A 17,527-nucleotide genomic window follows, 5' to 3' on the forward strand; every position below is an offset into this window, starting at 1 on the left:
GGTTTGGGCGCCTCCCCAAACCTCCCCAAACCTCGGCAGGTCTCCGTTCCTCCGCGCAGACCTGCCGACCTTTGGGGAGGTTTGGGCGCCTCCCCAAACGTCCCCAAACCTCGGCAGGTCTCCGTTCCTCCGCGCAGACCTGCCGACCTTTGGGGAGGTTTGGGCGCCTCCCCAAACGTCCCCAAACCTCGGCAGGTCTCCGTTCCTGTTTGGGGAGGTTTGGGCGCCTCCCCAAACCTCCCCAAACCTCGGCAGGTCTCCGTTCCTCCGCGCAGACCTGCCGACCTTTGGGGAGGTTTGGGCGCCTCCCCAAACGTCCCCAAACCTCGGCAGGTCTCCGTTCCTGTTTGGGGAGGTTTGGGCGCCTCCCCAAACCTCCCCAAACCTCGGCAGGTCTCCGTTCCTCCGCGCAGACCTGCCGACCTTTGGGGAGGTTTGGGCGCCTCCCCAAACGTCCCCAAACCTCGGCAGGTCTCCGTTCCTGTTTGGGGAGGTTTGGGCGCCTCCCCAAACCTCCCCAAACCTCGGCAGGTCTCCGTTCCTCCGCGCAGACCTGCCGACGTTTGGGGAGGTTTGGGCGCCTCCCCAAACCTCCCCAAACCTCGGCAGGTCTCCGTTCCTCCGCGCAGACCTGCCGACCTTTGGGGAGGTTTGGGCGCCTCCCCAAACCTCCCCAGGTCTCCGTTCCTGTTTGGGGAGGTTTGGGCGCCTCCCCAAACCTCCCCAAACCTCGGCAGGTCTCCGTTCCTCCTGCCGACCTTTGGGGAGGTTTGGGCGCCTCCCCAAACCTCCCCAAACCTCGGCAGGTCTCCGTTCCTCCTGCCGACCTTTGGGGAGGTTTGGGGAGGTTTGGGGAGGCGCCCAAACCTCCCCAAAGGTCGGCAGGTCTGCGCGGAGGAACGGAGACCTGCCGAGGTTTGGGGAGGTTTGGGGAGGCGCCCAAACCTCCCCAAACAGGAACGGAGACCTGCCGAGGTTTGGGGACGTTTGGGGAGGCGCCCAAACCTCCCCAAAGGTCGGCAGGTCTGCGCGGAGGAACGGAGACCTGCCGAGGTTTGGGGAGGTTTGGGGAGGCGCCCAAACCTCCCCAAACAGGAACGGAGACCTGCCGAGGTTTGGGGACGTTTGGGGAGGCGCCCAAACCTCCCCAAAGGTCGGCAGGTCTGCGCGGAGGAACGGAGACCTGCCGAGGTTTGGGGAGGTTTGGGGAGGCGCCCAAACCTCCCCAAACAGGAACGGAGACCTGCCGAGGTTTGGGGACGTTTGGGGAGGCGCCCAAACCTCCCCAAAGGTCAGCAGGTCTGCGCGGAGGAACGGAGACCTGCCGAGGTTTGGGGAGGTTTGGGGAGGCGCCCAAACCTCCCCAAACAGGAACGGAGACCTGCCGAGGTTTGGGGACGTTTGGGGAGGCGCCCAAACCTCCCCAAAGGTCGGCAGGTCTGCGCGGAGGAGCGGAGACCGGCCGAGGTTTGGGGAGGTTTGGGGAGGCGCCAAAACCTCCCCAAACAGGAACGGAGACCTGCCGAGGTTTGGGGACGTTTGGGGAGGCGCCCAAACCTCCCCAAAGGTCGGCAGGTCTGCGCGGAGGAACGGAGACCTGCCGAGGTTTGGGGACGTTTGGGGAGGCGCCCAAACCTCCCCAAAGGTCGGCAGGTCTGCGCGGAGGAACGGAGACCGGCCGAGGTTTGGGGAGGTTTGGGGAGGCGCCCAAACCTCCCCAAACAGGAACGGAGACCTGCCGAGGTTTGGGGACGTTTGGGGAGGCGCCCAAACCTCCCCAAAGGTCGGCAGGTCTGCGCGGAGGAACGGAGACCTGCCGAGGTTTGGGGAGGTTTGGGGAGGCGCCCAAACCTCCCCAAACAGGAACGGAGACCCGCCGAGGTTTGGGGACGTTTGGGGAGGCGCCCAAACCTCCCCAAAGGTCGGCAGGTCTGCGCGGAGGAACGGAGACCTGCCGAGGTTTGGGGAGGTTTGGGGAGGCGCCCAAACCTCCCCAAACAGGAACGGAGACCCGCCGAGGTTTGGGGACGTTTGGGGAGGCGCCCAAACCTCCCCAAAGGTCGGCAGGTCTGCGCGGAGGAACGGAGACCGGCCGAGGTTTGGGGAGGTTTGGGGAGGCGCCCAAACCTCCCCAAACAGGAACGGAGACCTGCCGAGGTTTGGGGACGTTTGGGGAGGCGCCCAAACCTCCCCAAAGGTCGGCAGGTCTGCGCGGAGGAACGGAGACCTGCCGAGGTTTGGGGAGGTTTGGGGAGGCGCCCAAACCTCCCCAAACAGGAACGGAGACCTGCCGAGGTTTGGGGACGTTTGGGGAGGCGCCCAAACCTCCCCAAAGGTCGGCAGGTCTGCGCGGAGGAACGGAGACCTGCCGAGGTTTGGGGAGGTTTGGGGAGGCGCCCAAACCTCCCCAAACAGGAACGGAGACCTGCCGAGGTTTGGGGACGTTTGGGGAGGCGCCCAAACCTCCCCAAAGGTCGGCAGGTCTGCGCGGAGGAACGGAGACCTGCCGAGGTTTGGGGAGGTTTGGGGAGGCGCCCAAACCTCCCCAAACAGGAACGGAGACCTGCCGAGGTTTGGGGACGTTTGGGGAGGCGCCCAAACCTCCCCAAAGGTCGGCAGGTCTGCGCGGAGGAACGGAGACCTGCCGAGGTTTGGGGAGGTTTGGGGAGGCGCCCAAACCTCCCCAAACAGGAACGGAGACCTGCCGAGGTTTGGGGACGTTTGGGGAGGCGCCCAAACCTCCCCAAAGGTCGGCAGGTCTGCGCGGAGGAACGGAGACCTGCCGAGGTTTGGGGAGGTTTGGGGAGGTGCCCAAACCTCCCCAAACAGGAACGGAGACCTGCCGAGGTTTGGGGACGTTTGGGGAGGCGCCCAAACCTCCCCAAAGGTCGGCAGGTCTGCGCGGAGGAACGGAGACCGGCCGAGGTTTGGGGAGGTTTGGGGAGGCGCCCAAACCTCCCCAAAGGTCGGCAGGAGGAACGGAGACCTGCCGAGGTTTGGGGAGGTTTGGGGAGGCGCCCAAACCTCCCCAAAGGTCGGCAGGAGGAACGGAGACCTGCCGAGGTTTGGGGAGGCGCCCAAACCTCCCCAAACGTCGGCAGGTCTGCGCGGAGGAACGGAGACCTGCCGAGGTTTGGGGAGGCGCCCAAACCTCCCCAAACGTCGGCAAGTCTCCGTTCCTCCGCGCCCTGCCTGCCTGCTTCTTTCCGCTGCGGAAAGAAGCAGGCAGGCAAGGCGCGGAGTTTGGGGAGGTGCGCGCGCACCTCCCCAAACCTCCCCAAACTTCGGCAGGTCTCGGACGGCGGTGGCTTGGGAGAGGTGCGGGCGATCCCGGAAGCACCAAAGCCTCGGCCGCGCACAAGTCCTCGGTAAGTTTTTTTGTTGACTGGAGTATAAGCCGAAGTGGAATTTTTCAGCCCAAAAAGTGGGCTGAAAAATTCGGCTTATACTCAAGTATATACGGTAACTAACTTGCAACATGTATCCTGGCAGTCTTTGTGGTTCCTCCTTTGAGCAGTAGCTAAAAATGTGTATGCCTATCTCAAAATCCTAATAATGTCCCACCATTTTTCTTACATGCAATTGTCAGGTCTGCAGTCATTAGGAATTTTTAGAGGAGCTTTCTATGACTGGATACCTTCAACATGTGTCACAAAATTTATTTCCAAAATTCTGTGTCATGATAGCTAGAAAATCTAGTAGTCAGAGTCCTTAAACATCTGGAGAATGCCAGAGTGGAGAGGCTCACTTATAGTTAAAAGCAGTTCTCCCTATCACCTTCCAAATAGATGTAATGGCTTCAGTGACTGGATGAGAAAGCTAATTTTAGAAAATGAATACCAGCTTGAACACTAGGTTTAAACAATATGACATAGCTCAGAAAGAACAACTGGTATCAAGGTGAAACATATCACCTAATGTATCATATATGAAATGCTCAACTCTTAAATTTAGCAAAATGAGAGCTTTTCTTACGATGCAACTTTAATAAAATATGCTATATTCATAATTTTTCTGAATATTTTACACTAGTTGGAATTTAAATCTTTAATACTGTACTATAAATACATGCACGGTAAATAAATATTTCATCTAAGTCAGAAAATCTCATAATTTAGGGAGAATACCTTTCAGTGTTAAATGTTCCATGTTCACAACTAAACATGGTAGCCACGTTTTCATCAGAACAAATAGTACTTAACTGATACTTAATAGTAGTTTAGAGTTCAACCTCCATATATTTATATATTAAAATTCAATTGACCTAAATGGACAATTCAATAGAAAAACTGACAAAGCTAACTTATGTTAAAAGCTGCAAATGTAAAAACACCGCTAAATAAAAGTAGTATATAAAGCTCCTAGACCAAAATATATCTTTTAAGCCAGATTTGTTCATATTTTGTAAATGGGGACATAATAAAAGAATAAATCGTCACATATAAGGGGTTATCATTAGTAAAGTCTTAGAAGGCTGTTATGCTCTCCTGCTCATCCACTTAAACAATGGGTAGCACTTATTTCACTGAAATTAAATCACAGGGGCAAAAATAATACCCCATAATTACTATAGTCAATGTGTAAAATAGCAGTCAGGGGGGAAAAAGGCAGTTCTTACAGAAGAATGCCCAGCTGGATGTCTCTGGATTACAGCTACCCTGCTGATCCTTGTTATGCTATCCATACTTGATTGATTGTATTGAATCTATTTTTCCCCCCCTCATCTTCGGAGGCAAAAGAGAATAAGGAAAATGTTTGGCCTGTTTGAAATAGAAAGTCAGTTCTCGTTCCATGAAGTCAGCAAGCCACCAGGATAACTCAGTATAGATTCTACCATGAGATAGCTTAAAGAAGATTTTTATCGCCAAAATACTACTGGGATATATCTAATCCAAATTTAAATTAAAACAATATAGATATGTCTTAAGTAAAACATGTAATTCTAACACTTTTAGAAGAACATAGAATCTATAGTGGTTATTAACTATGTTTTTCCCATCAAAAATAATTTTAAAGTCATTAAATAACAATACCACCATAAACCTCAAATATGCTAATCTTACAGTTGTTAACTTTATTTTATGGGGTTTTCGTCTCTATCAAATCTTTAGAAAAGAGAAGACAAATTTTGAAATTCCAGTGATTTTTCCTCTGTTCACTATTTCAAAAAGCATACTATTTAAGCAAAAGGAAAAACTTGCTATTGAAGTACTACACTTCAAAATTTAACATTTGTACTCAGATGGTCAAAAAACAACAACAATATATACAAATCTGTACGAATATTTTTTTTCAACTCACAAACGCATTGCTAGAACACTATACCATTTATACAATAATGTATTATTGCTCTTATTAGTTATTACAAACTTGTGAGCTTGATGCAATAGTTCTCCATAGGGTATGGTTCTTTAATCATTAGACTGCTTAATCAATTCATAGAATATAACCTACTGTCCAAGTAAAACTCAAAACTTTACCCCAAAAAGTGTTGTCTGAGTTATTCATCAAGACATTTCATAAGTAGTGTACAAAGTAGCCATGGACATCTTCTGTTCTCTTCATCAGTAACTAACACCCCATATCTTTCAGTCAGCCAGGGCATATTTTTGCTCAAATCATTAGAACTTACCTTTGACTGGTAAGACCGATCTATTGGGCTTCTTAATTCGGAGTTGAAGACCCTCTGACCATGACTTAGACTTAGGGAAATGTCTGAAGAGCTTGCGGATTCTCTTTGTTACTAATCCAAAGCAAGCTGCAGCTCCTGCTTCTCCTTCTCCCTCTGTCATTCTTCTAACAGAAGATCAATAGTTTCTTTGGGCATAGCAGACAGGCAGGCAAGTGCTTGAATGCGGAATGTTACCGAAAGGAGCAAATGTTTTATCTCTACAATTTATTTATGTTACAAAAGTCAGTGTCCTGCTCTTGCAGTTTCCTTGCCTTTTTGTCTCCCTTTTTCACCCCCTTCAAACTAAAAGCAAACACTGCAGGCCACAAACTTCCAGGGCAGCTTCTGTAATGCATGGAAAACTTTCTATTTCTGGGACTTTTTGCCTGATAAGATAAAGCAACATAACGGAAGAGGCTACAGTCAAGAGAGAGACAGAAGCCATCTCTTTCTTTAGCAAAGCTTCCTTCAAATATCTTTAGCTTTCGCAATCTTTTTTTAGTTTTGAATTAAAATGATCTTAGACTATAATTAAACCAGTACTCTTAACATGCTGCATCTTTAAAGATATTAAAACATTAAAACGGGCCTGTGGGTAATAATGCTATTATGAATAGATAATCAAAGTAATAACAGAATCGGACCCTCCTGACATCATATTTTCAACCACAATTTCTCTTTGAACTGACAGAATAAAGACCTGGCCTGGAAAGAGCCTGTGTTATTGCTTCAAAGTCATTAGAAGTACAAATACGTATTTTCCATAACAACAAAACTTCCAAAATATTGATGAGTATTTGTAGAATCAAGACACATACCATCAAGTATGGACATGTCTAACGGTAATAATAATAATAATAATAATAATAATAATAATAATAATAATAATAATAATAATAATAATAATAATAATAATAATAAGTAGTAGTAGTAGTAGTAGTAGTAGTAGTAGGAAGGGACCTTGGAGGTCATCTAGTCCAACCCCTTGCTCAGGCAGGAAACCCTATACCATTTCAGACAAATGGCTGTCCAGTCTCTTCTTAAAAATTTCCAGTGTTGGAGCATTCACCACTTCTGGAGGCAGGTTGTGTAGTGTAGTGGGTCCTGAAGAGTAGGAATGATGCCAGGCAGAAGAGTACAGTCAAACAGCTCTTTATTTGGTGACCATAACTGTACTGGGGGAATTGGGGTATCTGTACCCTTTTTATACCTGGCCGGGTACGCTACCAACCAATCAGTTTGAACCTCAGTTTCCCTCTGAAAACTGACACCGGCCACAACACTTTCGGTTCAGCACCACCTGGTGGTATCTGTTCTATAACTGCTTAAAGGTGCTCTTTAAGCCTAATACATAACAGGTTGTTCCACTGATTAACTGTTCTGACTGTCAGAAAAATAAATAAAGCTGGTTCACGGACGCCCATTGGTAACTACTCACAATAGATCTGCATTCACCTTCTACACACGTACAATTACCTTGCAATATTCCCCCATGCTTCATCATGAATTATCTCTCTATGAACTAGAGTTAATTATTCAAGTACTAGAAATTGTGGTTTGACAAACAGAACATTGATTAGGGCAGGGACATGTAGCTGGATTAGGAGAAATACAGTTTGCTATGGAGAAGGCGGCCAGAAAAACTCAGTTTCAAATTGAGTCTTGGTGGAGCAGTGGGCTAATGCCTCCTTAAGTAACACCAGCTGCCTGCAATTAGTGCAGGTTCGCATCCCGCCAGGCTCAAGGTTGACTCAGCCTTCCATCCTTCCAAAGTAGGTAAAATGAGGACCCAGATTGTTGGGGGCAATAAGCTGACTTTGTAATAATGCCGCTTGAGATGGGGCCGAAAGCCCTAATAAGCAGGCATATACATAGAATGAAGGCTATTGCTAAGCACATTGATTTGTGCTTTAAATTGTAAGCCGCCCTGAGTCTTCGGAGAAGGGCGGGATATAAATGGGATTAAAATAAATAAATAAATAAATAAAAATAAAATTGTCCTTGTTTAACAACCACAATTGGGACTGGTAACTCAGTTGTCAAAGGAAGCTGTTACTAAGTGAAACTGCAACTTTGCTTATGATCTGACTTCAATTGTCCTTTGCTTTACAGACCTGGAGTTATAACTGCAAGGACTGGTCACAAAGTTTGGTTTTCATCATCATCGTAATTGCAAATGGTCGCTGCCAGAGGAAGTTGCTAAACAAGGACCACCTGCACTGTTATTTATATTTTAGTGTGAGCAAATCTTAAATGCTTTTGACATTTTTGCTACTGCTATTCAGAATGAACTGCATAACAAAACATCATGCCTCCATGTGGAGAAAAGCAAGGTTTTACATTTAGGCAGGAAAAATCAAAGATATAAGTACAGATTAGGTAAGACCTGCTTCAAAAATAGTAACTGTGAGAGGGACCTTGTGGACAATCTCTTGACTATGAGCCAGCAGTGTGCAGCAGCAACCAAAAAAAGCTAATACAATCCTGGGTTGTGTGAACAGAGGCATAGAATCAAGATCACGCAAAGTATTAGTACCGCTTTATAAAACCCTAGTAAGACCACACCTGGAATACTGCAACTGCAAATACTGCAAAATACTGCAAAAAGATGTTGAGATCTTGGAAAAAGTTCAGAGAAGAGCAAGTAAGATGATCAAAGGCCTGGAGATTAAAACATATGAAGAACAGCTGCAGGAACTGAGTTTGGCTAGTCTAAAGATAGAAGAAATAGGGGTGACATGATAGCAGTATTTCAGTATTTGAGGAGCTGCCACAAAGAAGAGGGCATCAAACTATTTTCGAAAGCACCAGAGGGAAGGAACAGAAATAATGGTTAGAATACGACCAAAAAGAGAAGCAACCTGGAATTAAGGAGAAACTGCCTAACAGTGAGGACAATTAACAGTGGAACAGCTTGCCCTCAGAAATCGTGGGCATTCCATCACTGGAGGTTTTTAAGAATAGACTGGACAGTCACTTCTCTGAGATGGTATAGGTTCTCTGCTTTATTCCATTCCATTCCATTAATTTTACAAAGACAAAAGTAATTTCCATAACTTCTAATTCTTTTTCAATTACTAAGGCTTTGGCTAGAGATTTAGTGGCTTGTAGTCCAAATATCAGATGAAAAGACTGCATTAGAACATTCATCAAGGGTTTTTTTTATGAGATTTGTATACCTAGCTCATTAACCATATTTTTCAACTGAGACAGATTGTACATCTGAATCCTATTTTTCTTCCAAGAAACTCATAGGTTTATCTCTATATTACCAGCATGGAAGATCATTTAAAAGGGAATAAGCAGGGGCTGCAACTCCAATTTCTCACTTCATCATAACAAAATGTAATTTGCAATACAATTTTGTTTATTCAGAAATCAGTCTAAATTCAGTATATATTTCTGTAGTATTCTATTTCCCCATGTATCTTGCAAAGATCATAGCAGAAGCTCTGATAGTTTTACACAATTTACTCTCTCCCTCGCTCACACACACACTCGCTCACACATACACACACAAACACTGTAATTACTGAACATGCATGATAATGCAGCTATATTCAGTATCTTAACACTATAAAATAGCTTTCAAATGGCAACTGGAACTACTATACTTGAGAAACCTGATCACACAAGCTAAGAAAACTCTGTTCTCTAATTCACTAGCAGGAATCAAACAATCCATGTTGTATGGACCTGTTTACTATTAATCAGCACTATAGCAAAAGAAAAATATAAATTCTATTAGCTGCTCTTAAAAATAATTTTAATACTATAACTTACTGAAATCAAAGTGGAAAAATATTGACTGTAGTTTCCTGTAAGCATTAATAATGTGAAGATGAGCCATGAAGATTTGAGTAAAGACTACTTGGGTTGATTGTCTTCAGGAGCTGAAATCCTACGAGCAAGGTTCCAGCTCCTATGGGTTGCTGTGCATGATTCCATTTCCATCTGTACATTTGTAATTTGAGCACTTCCCTGAATCAAACACAAAGAAAAGCTTTCTTTGGAATATCCTTCTAAAGCTGAATTTTAAAGTGCTGATAAGCCAATCATTGGAGTCCCAAAATTACATTTATGCATTTATTAAAGCCAAGATGTTTACAGCAAGAACTGGCTGGATTCTAGTATGAACCTATTCTTCCATTTTCAGGCCAACTTCCATTATTTCTGACGAAGGTTCAACTCCCAACACTGAAACTTCAGCACTGAAGAAGAAACCATTAGCTCTAAAGTCTCTGTATCTATCTTTTGGTCTAGTCTAGTGGTTAAAGCTTTAGGCTATAAAATGGGAGACTATAAATTCAAATGCCACCTCAGCCATGAAAGCCAATGGGGTAACTTTGGGCCAGTCATTTCTCTCAGCCTAAACTACAGGGTTGTTGTTGTGGAGAAAAGATGAGGGAGGTGTTGGATGTGCTGCATTCAGTTATTTGTATAAATAATAAAGGTGGGAATATAAATAAAAGTAATGCAGAAAGCGGGGAAGGTCATTCCAAACTCTCCTGTTTAAAGATATTTGCCTATCATTTCCTGCCATGAACCATCCAAACTAGGCCCACACCTGCTAAAGGAATGTGTTACCTTAAACACTTTGCAAAAACAAAGTGATTAAAAAGTTATAAAGATCTATGAATCATATGGAAATTTAGCAAATACAGTGCTTCCTCTGAAGAGTAATCAAGAGACAATTATGAGAAGAAGGGTAAAAGCAAAAATTAGTAATCTGGTATAAAAAGAACTAATTCTGAGGATAGCTTTAGTTTCTGCTATAAGTATAGCTGGAGGCAAGCCCTTTTGTCAGACTAATGTAATTTTGGCATTGGGCCAGACTAAAACCACCCCTCCCTCTGGAGAAATCTGGGAACAATTGCTTCTTTCCTCTGTCTGTCTCCCAGAAAATCACCTTGTGATATTTAACTCACCACAAGTGGGCCTTACCTATTCGGTGTTAGTAAGTTAGAATGCTGATTCCCAAAATAATATCATGGTGCCAAATTGTCCTAATTCATCCACCAACTTCTCTCTCTCTCTGATATGAGACAGGCAAAGCAAAGTGCATCTTCTAGCATCTATTCCTGAAAATGCCTCTGGGCCCCATAAGCTAAAAAAAAAAATTAAAAGGGAATTCCATCCCAGTGTCTGTTTGGAAAAAGCAGGGATAGGAGGAAGTATCCTGCTGGAGGAAGTGTTGTTAGGTCTAGTAAATAGTTATTTTTCCATGGCAGATATTTTGTTTATAAGCAAGTCTTATCTATCGCCCTTTTTGCAAAAGCACCCACAACTTCCTTTTTATGACCCTGTAATCCCTTAATTCAGGATAGAGTTGGGGTGACTGGATGGAGCTGAGTGGCCAGATGCCCTTCCTGATGTCACATGGAGTTCGCAGCAGATATTTCTTTACACCCTAGGAGAAAAACGTCTGTTGCTACCTAGGATTGAACTCTCAACCTTCTGAGTGGAAGGCAAACACCTTCATCACTTGGCCACCGTGCTGCTCTTGCAAGCTGAAAATACCAAATGAGCCCACTAATCCAAAAATGCTGGCCTAGATGAACCAGTCACTCAACTACTGATGCATTTTCTCAGATTCTTGCCTCAATTCTTGGCTGTTGAGGTTAGGCAATAATAGCCTGATTCTCCAATGGAATAATTGAAATGTGTCCCTAATCCCAGGGAAGGACCCTGCCTTGACTTTGCCTTGGCTTTGATGTCACATATTCTATGATCCTCTACTATAGATATCTGGTTTTCTTCTAAAAATTAAGAAATATTTAGCCAGACTATTTCTGAAATCAGGAATTGCTTCTATTTATTTTATTTTTTCAAGACACAGTTTTATCCCTGCCCTGAACGATTGCAATAACACATCAAGCTGCATTATCAGCTGCTTTGCAATTCATTTGCAAGCAACATGCCACTGACACTTAAGTAGTGCAATCATCATTTTACAGTCTCTCAAAATGCACCAGTTACACTTGGCTGGCCAGCCACCTGGGTCTGTTGGGAAGGAAAGCAAGTCCACACCAGCATAAACTAGGAAGGAGAATTGGGAAGGGAAGCGACACAATACTGAAAAGAAGGCCAACAAGAAATAATTTCAAGCATTTCATTTTTGGATTTCAAAAAATATTCTTTTGGAAGTCCTATTAATTTGGTCCACTTTAAAGCCTAACTTAAAATACTTTGCTGATCTGTACCTTTTAATGATAGATCAATTTTCAGGGCGTTATTCCAAAATGAGGAAAAGTTGACATTATAAAGAAAAAAATCCTTTTTGAAAAATATCTAATTAGCAATGTAGCTCTCTCTGTGATTTATCAAAAGTTCATACAAAATCTCTGCTGTAATGTTCTCTGAGCAAAATAAAATGGTAACTATTCTCATTTTTACATAAAAAGAGCAACATAGCTTGTTCACTTACATGGCATATAAACTTATATTGTAGTACAAAACATAGAATCCCAGTGAATAAAGCACCAGGCTAGAAAACTGGAAAACTGTGAGTTCTAGTGTCACTTTAGGCAGGAATGCCAGCTGGGTTACTTTGGGCCAAGTCATTTTTTTCTCAGCCCAACAACCCACCTCATAGAATTGTCATAAAACAGGAGGAGGAAGAAATATTACCGGTAGGTGTGTTTGCTATCTTCAAATCTGAAGGGGACAGTCTTAAGCCACTTTTTTTCCCAACCTAACTTAACAAATCCCCATCTCCAGCCAATGCAGTGGTGGCTGAAGATGATGGGAGTTGTAGTGCAAAAGAAAGAAGTTAATTTTTAATTTAAAAAATACAAATGACAAATTAAGAGACCTGGGGAAAAAATTTCCTACTAGATTTACAAAAGAGCCTTATTAATGCCTTGAAGAACTCTGTGTCATGGGACAAAGAAGAAATTCAGAGAAATTAAACCTTAAAACAATATTTGAATAATGAATAAGACTGTTAGAAGCAAAAGGAGGGAACATAATATTGCTTTATTTGATCAAGGTTAAAATAAAATACATTGTTACTTCTGGCTACCCTTTATGGACTTCCTGTTGACTGAAAAGATGTTTTATGAATTTGTTTATAGATAAGAAATGGTATATGCGATGAAGAAATGTTTGTAACTAGAGTGTGTGAAGAATTTCTGATTTTTTATATTTGTTATGATGAAGATTTGAAATCACTTATTTATATGTTTCTTTTCTGTTTATTATATTTTTACTTTTTTCTTTTTCCTTGCACTTTTTATTTCTCTCCATTTTTTCTTTAAGTTTAGTTTGTATTAGATTTACTAATCAACAGTCTTAATAAAAGTTATGGAATAAAAAAGGAACCTTTGAAAAGAAACCAGGCAAAATTTAGCTCAAATGGCTAGAAACACATGCTTTATTTCCTGACATCTAAAGTGCAGGCATTCTTCCTAAAATATCCAACTTAAATATAAAAGGCTACATGGAATCTGCCTTAAGCTCTTTGTATGAAAATAGAGCATCTATTAATGAAATGCATCAAATGATTTTGATTTCAGAGTCAAAAAACTATGTTACCTTTCATTACACTATAATAAAGAAGAACCCTTACAAATTGCACTAAAACCATGGCTGCAATACAAATAGGTTCACAAACTATACTAAGTCATTAGTCCTCATGAACAAGAAGACAGGTTATAAGTCACCAATGGTTTACAAATCAAAATGAATAGTTTCATTTAATGGAGCCATTAAGTGAGTCATGCCCAATCCTATCAACTTTTTTCTGCAGTTGTTAAGTGAATCTAGCTTTGCTCATGTACTTTGTTTGCTTGAGCTCCCCTGGGAAGGTCGCAAATGGCAATCACATGACCTCAGGATGCTGCAGCCATTGTAAACTCATGCTAGTTGCCTAGCACCTAATTTTTGATCACATGATCATGACAACAATCATAAGTACAAGAACCAGTTGTAAATCGCTTTGTGTTGTGCTGTTGTAACTTGGAATTGTCGTTAAGCAAATGGCTATAAGCTGAGGACTATCTACAGTAGGATATGTTTGTATGTTGAATATGAAGTAGCTCTGAGCGATTCAAAAGCCAAGAAGAGGTTCAGCTGAGATAAACGTCACTGCAGACTGAAAATCAGATCTTCTACATCTGTTACCTCCAAATCAGGTAGTGATCAAAGTCACAGTATTGCAAGAGACTGACTATCAGAACTAGTCCTTAGTCCTGTATTTCTCAATCTTGGCATCTTTAAGATGCATGGTCTTCAAATCCCAGAATTTCCCACTCAGCATGGAATAGAAGTAGAATTAAAGGCCACACATCTTAAAGTTGCCAAGCTTTAGAACTAGCAGATCACCATGTTTCATTCAGAATGGTTATAATCTCATTTCCAGTTTCACCTGTATTTTTTTAAAAAGAGGCACAAAACTTTTACATATGCATTTTCCTCAAAAAATATTCACAGGCTAGATCAGTTTGATCCCTTCAAAATGCAGACCAAGCAAGGTCTCTCACCATCTTTACCCACAGTAAAGAAAAAACAAGGGTGGGAGGACTGTCACCCTGACTCTAACTTAAAACATTCTTTGTCAAATCATTTTAATGTTGCTAAAACAATATAGTCCTTTATTAAAAGTTATATAAAGCTCTATAAACAAAAGAAGATCGTACATACAAAGGGATTAAGGAAACAGTAATACAAAGAACCTCCATAGCGATCCAAACTTTCATTTGCTGAAAAAAAAGACCAAATTTGACATATCTTTTCAACCAAATCAAAGGACTGGGCATAATCCTATAGCATTAATATGAGGCTGCAGAAACCAATGGAACTCTTTCATCTTCCACTTATTCTTTCCTTTTAAAAGACTCCACAAGAATAAATTTAAATCCCATTCTATCTTCTGCAGATACCTACCAAAAAACAAACAATTAGCCCTTAATCAAGTATGAACTTGAAAACAAACCATTACAATCATGAAGGGAACAAAAGAGAATCCAGGAAGGGAAATCTTGCATCTAGCAGAAGAAAACTTTTCTGCTACTGAGAAGAAAATTGCAAAACTATCAAGATATCAAGGAAAATCTGTGGCAGTTCTACGATTTGCCAAAAATGCTGTATTACATCCAAAGTGGCAAGACTCCTCTGCAAAAGAATGAAAAGAACAGCCTGCATCCTATACAAGAGGTGCTACTGAGAGCAATTAAAATGTGGGATTATCTTTTCTTTATTATTAAATCCAAGTTGTTTACTATTATTAGGCCAAGTAAGAATGTACAAATTAGAATGCCAGCTCTCTAGTTTCAAAAAAACCAAAACAACACCACTCTTTAACCAACAAAATGACTTTACAAACCCAGGGAAAAAGGGAATGGAGAGAGTAAAAGTTTCAACTGAGTTACAGTCTTAGAGAGTTAGTCTGGATACCAGATATGCAAAAGTGAGTCTGATTGCTTTAGAGATATGTAAGTTGCATCTATAATCCCCCCTCTCCCCCAAAAAAAACCCTCTAGGATGAGCAAACATGCAAGCAACTAACAGTTCATTCTTTACTTTAGGAAAGCATAAAACTCTACCTGCTAAAGTCAACTCTTTCCATTTTTAATGAGATAACAGATTGCTTGGTAGCTAGAAAAAAATCAGTAAAGTGGGTTTTTTATATTAATAAAGCTGAATATATTTTAAGAATATATTAGGAATATATTAGAAATTTTAAATAATGTTTAAAACTGTTACAAAGAAAGCTGGAGTAAAAGAAAAATGTATATTTATGCTCTTTTCATAGAAGCTGTGAAAAACAAGATGGCATGGTAGCATTGAGATCTTGAGGTGAAATTTTAATATTCATTAAAAGCTACACTCATTTCATTATCCCCATTAAATGATTAAAGTCTTACAGCACCACTTAAAGAGATGTGCTTGAAGCAAACTGAATTTTTTAAAAAAAACATATGTTCATATTGTCAACTCCCAACTTCTCAGATTATAAATGAGCATTTTTCCTTCAGTGAACAGTTTATGCAGTTCTCTAGAAAGATGCTCATAAAATCACCCCACCAAAACATTAAAAAGTCAACTGGCCTTTAGCATTTATAGGAAGAATAGAGAACAAAAGCATGAAATATCCAAAACAGAAATCCATGATGTATTCATTGTCAGAACAATATTTGTTCTCATCTGCTAGGGCCAATTTAAATATTCTTAGAGTGTGAGATTATCTCCATGGACCTAGGCATAAGTCCCACTGAATTCAGTGATATCCTCTGAATAGCTCTGTGTAGGATTGCCTTGCTAGGTTTCAAGAACCAGCAGACCCTTTGGAAAACCAATTGGACTTTGCAGTTAGAGAAAATGAATTCATTACTACAATAATTCAGGGAAAAAATAGATATTATTATAAAGCCTAGGACAGACATGTCAAACACAAGGCCTGGGGGCCAGATCCGGCCCGTGAAGTGATTTCATGCGGCCCGCGAAGCCATCCTGGAAACAGTGAGGAAACGGCCCCCACTGCCTTGGCCCTGGCCCAGAGACCCTCCTCCTGCCAGAGACCCTCAGATCTGTCCCACTCCTGCCCAGGCCCCCATAGGCACCCTTGATGCAAACGATGTAGAGCTGGCCATGCCCACCCAGTAGGCCATACACGCTTTAGCCACACCTACCCAGTAGGCCACGCCCACCCGGCCCCCTGAGGGCAACCACAATGCCGATGAGACCCTCAATGAAATTGAGTTTGACACCCCTGGCCTAGGAGGTCAATCTAAAAGATGCAAAATTATATACAGTACATGATTCAACTACTAATCACTTTCCATATTAAATACAACAGATTAGTTTTCTAAGCAGATCCTTTCAGTAATCTGCTTGATCTATGGTGAATATACCATTATTTCACTTTCTATATATGCTCTCATTTGTTCAAAAAAGAAACATTGACGAAATCAAGTCATGCACACATTGAAAACACCCATTAGCCATACTGTCTTAAAAAATGCTAGCAAAGGCATAAGTAGTAACCAGCAGTGGAAACAGAATACAGAATCACATAAATCACAAGAGGAGAGAGAAAATGGCGTTTCATCACTGGAGAGATTGCACAAGAAATAGAGAGAAATAGAAAATAGAGAGAAAACAAAAAAGAAATTATCCACCCATTGCAAATAAGAATATTGCATTGTACTACTACCGTCATTTGCCTAAAAAGTTGGACAGAGTATCTGAAAGTTACAGACTGTCAAGAATTCAGACCCATTGGCTTTACCCTTTATTCCTAACATGGGACTGAACAGTAAACAGAGATAAAGTTGAACAGACAAGAAACATAGATCAACACAAGCAGGACAGCAGACTTCTAATGGTTGCACTTGGCTTGACCAACATGCAGGCATTTCTAAAGGACAACCTCAAAAGGGAAGAAAACCCAATGGAAAAAGAGATCAAAACAGCATGACAGTCACACAAATGTGGATTCAGTTCAAAGTCAAAAGCTGTTTCAATGCATCTTGCACAATTTTTAAGCTTTCTGGTTTTAAGTAAAGCAGGTCAAGTACTGCAAAATGATGGAAGTCTCTATCAGGCTTTTTGAGAGCTTTCATGAGGATGGAAGCTGGATGCAACAAGGTCACACAGGCCCTGCCCTGGGCGATAACTTATATATGAAACAGACACACACAACATACATACACACACACGCACGCACCACCGCACACCACCCCATTCTGGGACAAAAGGAGCCTTTCCCAGCACACAGTGCTGGAGGCAGTAACTGGAGTTGGCGAGAGACAAAGCTATCACAAGATGATGGAGGATTTCTGTTAAAGAAGCAGGAAGAATGAGAGGGCTGCCCTTCCGTGGAGTGAAAGAGAACACCGCCACTTACTCCTATCC

General features: G+C 42.3%; 1 protein-coding gene across 2 annotated transcripts in view; it reads right to left on the minus strand.

Moving 5' to 3' along the window:
* The window catches only part of RASSF5 (Ras association domain family member 5), a 78,704-nt gene that overhangs the window by 60,165 nt on the left and 1,012 nt on the right, over positions 1-17,527 (minus strand). The gene's annotated exons all lie outside the window — the stretch shown is intronic.

This window comes from Vipera berus (assembly GCF_964194415.1).
Source record: "Vipera berus genome assembly, chromosome: 3".
In the NCBI taxonomy this organism is placed as follows: domain Eukaryota; kingdom Metazoa; phylum Chordata; class Lepidosauria; order Squamata; family Viperidae; genus Vipera; species Vipera berus.